Below are 4,284 nucleotides of genomic sequence, written 5' to 3'. Positions count from 1 at the left end.
GAGGTTAGGAAGGGGGGAAAAAAGTGGATGCTGCCTCCTTTTCCTCCTCTATGCTTGGGGCTGAAACCTTTTGTGCAGGAAAGAGAATAGTACTAGAGCGTGACAATGCCATGGAGGTGGCAATCCCATGTCAGGGCAGATCACTGGCACTAAACTTGTTTTCCATTTCTAGCAATTGGCCCGTCCTTGGCCTCTTGAGATCAGCCCATTGAATTTTTACTGAAACAACTGCCAAAAGAGTAAAGCAGGCTGCATGTCAATAGGCAGAATATATAGGTCAGGCAGGCCATTGATTTAGCAGAGCCTAGCTTAACTCCAAAGCAATATTTCAGTGGGCAGTGGCATAATTTTTTTTTTAAATTGCCTTTATAGTCAAAACTACACAAACCGTATCCTTACTGATGATGAGGAATGTAGATGAGGCATCTTTCTTGTCATTTGGGTCTTATGAACAACAGTTGAATCATCTATCCATTTGCTCCTTCTGTTCCTGACCTAATTAGTTGTCTGAGAGTTTGATAGTGCACAGTAACTCTATTGTTTGATGCAGTCCCCTCTCAAATGGCAATGGATGCAATGAAGTAGTTGCTATAGACATTATGTACATGCATGTTCTGGGTTGCAGGTTTCTCAGAAATGACTCTTGGTTCTGGAGACTCTGCTCTGCTTAGGACTGGCTGGAAAATGAGGGACAGCACGAATCTGGTGGAACTTTTGCATGTTTTACAGGGTCAGTTAAATGAGGGCTTGACTGAAACAGAGCTGCAAATCAGGTCAAAACAGGTTTTCGTTGTGCCTGTTTGAAAGAATCCCTGCTCTGAAACTCTGAGCTTGAATTTCCCCTGGTGACTGAAGCCATGCGCATACTTGCAGAACAGTCACAGACTGGGGACGTAGGCATATCCCCAGATTAGCAGGGAAACCTGAAGAGCAGGAGGCCTCTCCTTGTTGGTTGTCTTCTGTCCCCCAGAATAACCTGCTGCTACTCTCTATTGGATTCACCAGCCTTTTAGGAATGTGTCTTAGCAAAGAACAGAAACCCACTGGGCCCAGCACTGGCAACACTCGCCCATTTTTCCCAGGGTATCATCCCCCAGTGAGCAATCCCCATGGCACTTATGATAGGAGGGGAAAATAAACCTGCTAGAAGGAAAAGAAAATTGCACTGCATTTATGTGAAGTGGCTTTTTATTGCTTGTTAGAAACACAGGCTGTGAGGTGGCTGTTTCCCCTGGGTGCCTACTGCTGATGACACACATCTTCCCCAGCAGGTCTGAATGTCAAAGCCCTCCAATTCTCCAGCAGCCCTCTGGCGTGCACCGTCACTAATCTTCCACCTCTTTTGCTCTGCAGAAGATGCCATGTTTTCTCTTTCTCAACCTTATCGCCAAATCCTTTCCTATGCTCCTTCCAGCGCAGTGTAGCAGCACCCTGCTTGTGTCCTTCCAAATCCTTCTGCAAATTCAGGACACTCTGGAAAACCCTCAAATGCAAGGGAAGGCTGATTAAAAACAGTGGCCCAAAGCAAAAGTATTTCCTGTGTTTCAGACACTAAAAGAGTAAGCACCCTTTGCAAATCAGAGACCTAAGTACTATTATAATTCTTTTTAATTCAATAGGTAGGCATGAGATCCCAGCACCAGGCCCATGACAACCATTGCAAAGAAGTCTTGTTTGTAGCCTAAGTGTGGCTGGACCAGCCACAATTTCACTTTCAGTGGCATGCTGAAAATGCTGTCTTTTATAGCTCTGTCTCCTTCACTGCTAGGCAACGTTTAGAAAGATCCAGGGCCTTCTCTAAATGAAAGATGAAACTTCAGCCTGCTGAGGAGCAGCACTGCAGCTGAAGTTCCCCAGACCTACTCAAATGTGATTTAGAAGCCACCGATAAGCCTTGTCAATCATTTAAAAACCACTTTAGTCCTTTACTGCAAAAGAAAATCCACACTACATATAGCTCCAATAAACGGTCATCACAAAGGTTAGAGGTAGGCGAAGAATACCAAGTTTATTCTCTTGATGGAGTAACCAGAACAGTGCAGTGGGGCACAAGAGGCTGTTGCAAAGAGGGAGGATAAAGCAGACAAGACGTGCTGTGACTGATTCCTCCTGCCTCTTCCTCTCCCAGCAGCCGTCTCCCCTCGCCTGCCCTCACCCCAGCACCTGCACAGCTGCAGATCTGGGTAGGATTTTTTGCATGTAGTGATGACAGGGCAAACTGCTGACCTCAGTAGGGGAGTTCCTTGTTTTCCGAGTGTCTCTCCATCCACCAGCTGCTCACTGATTTTTACACAAAATTGCTTTCTAGAAGACGTTTTCTTCTGAAAACAGCTTCTCTTCAACTTAACTGAGCTAGGCTGGTCCTCATTTAAAGAGATGAGAGCAAGGGGGAGTTTCCCAGCTGATAAAGAGGGTTCATACTGTAAAATGCTTGGACATGGCAAGCTTCTCTGTGTCAGAGGAACAGGGGTATTAGCTGTTTTAATCCCTCACAGAGGATAAAACTGACTAGGATCACATACCAGAATTTATTACAGGGCTTCAATTCCATGATTAGAAATGAATGTGAATTCAGGCTGTGAAGTGAAAGAGTTGCCAGAGTAGGTGTATTCTGCACTTCAGTAATGAACCCACAAAACTAGAACATATTTAGTCTTGAGGCCAAGCACCAGAGGAGCAGGCCAGCACATTGGCTGTTGGGAAATGGAGAGGCTTCACTGAGCTCTTGCAGCCAAATTTGAACTGTTAACTGGGAGAAAATCTCTCCTCTTAAATGCTCCTTAAACATCACTATATTAGGTGCAGTTGTCCCCAAGGATCTCATCTGAGACTCTCCTTCTGGTCATCATCAGAAAGTTCTCAGCATAGGGAAGGAGGTAACCGGTGTGGGTCCTTCCTCAATGCTCCTCTGAAATGGAGAACCTGTGAAATTTTGTTCACTTCAGTGGCAACAGGAGGAGGCCAACATTTAATCTGCAGAGGCTAGGATTACCAGGCTTGTGTTGTAGAAGATTAATGTTCAAGTTTGATTTTTTGTGTGAAGTAACACCGTCTTAGATCTGCCAATCCCAACGGAAAAAATCTGACCCTTAAGTAGATAACACTAACTCCTATCAGATGGGTAGCCTGAAAAATAGCAATCTGTTATTCAGCTGGAAAGTTAGAGCAATAGTAATGGGATGAAAAGATGTAAACAATTTGTTTACCATCCCTTTGTTCACCTCCTGAATGGGCCCATAAGAGCAGCAGTAAACATTTGGGGGATGTTACTTCAAGTACTATAAAGTAATAGTTTTTCCCCTTTCCTTTTCATCTTTACATTTGGCAAACGGCGAGTGGTATTTGAGGCTCCCGAACTCCGTAACAGGCAGCTCAGCAAGTACCTAAACGCGTGCATTTTTCCTTTAACGGTAGGAAAGGTTCTACTCCAACTCATCAGGAAAACCACGTCAGCACAACGCCACATACGTCTGTTCTTGCTTAAAGATCAACCTGAAAACATTCGCTCTGGGAAATTCTCATCTGAAAAATAGTGCCACTAAACAATAAATTGAGCAAATGTCACCTTCACTATTTTTCTGTCAGAACAGTAAATGCAGAGAGATTTCCCTGCAAAGAGGAAGGGACCAGCTAGGGTAAAGTGCTAAGTTTAATCATAGAGAGGAATTTTGTCAGGAGAACAAAGACCATTCAGTAATTTCACAAATCCTCTTGAACTTGAGAGATGTTAAGTCCGTGAGGACAGAACATTGGAATACGCAGGTCTGGGCAGCAAGAACTGGTCTAGGGCTGTGACTTGAAATGTGAATGTTAATCCAGCACTGTTCAAACTCTCTCCAGAAATATGAGAGGCTTTTTCTTAGCCTTCTAAGCACTATTACTTGCTGGGAGAATTAAAATTTCAAGAGTATCTCTGAGAAAAAGAGTGGGGTTAACAGTGGCTCTCTTACATAGTTGTGCAAGAGAGTTGTTCCAAAAAGAAGCTGCCTGCCTGCCTAAGTCTTTTTCTTTGTAATAGCTGTATTTCATCCTTAAAAATCAATAAATAGCTCAATCCACTGAGTTCCTGGCAAACAGCTCTCTCCAGATACCTGTAGGTATTTTTCAGAGCAACCAGCTAACAGAGACGCATCATTAGGGCTTATCTCCTGCATGCCTAATGCCTTAGCTGCAACAGCTTAAGCATAAGGGTTACATACGCTCTGTAGCTCAGTACCTGCTGTATAAATGTAACTTCCGAGGCGTCTCCGTGATGAGATGTGCCGAGCACAGCGCACATCTCCT

The sequence above is a fragment of the Cariama cristata genome, unplaced genomic scaffold, assembly GCF_000690535.1.
Source record: "Cariama cristata isolate BGI_N322 unplaced genomic scaffold, ASM69053v1 scaffold26525, whole genome shotgun sequence".
NCBI classification, from domain to species: Eukaryota; Metazoa; Chordata; class Aves; order Cariamiformes; family Cariamidae; genus Cariama; species Cariama cristata.
Note: the sequence above shows the minus strand (reverse complement) of the source record.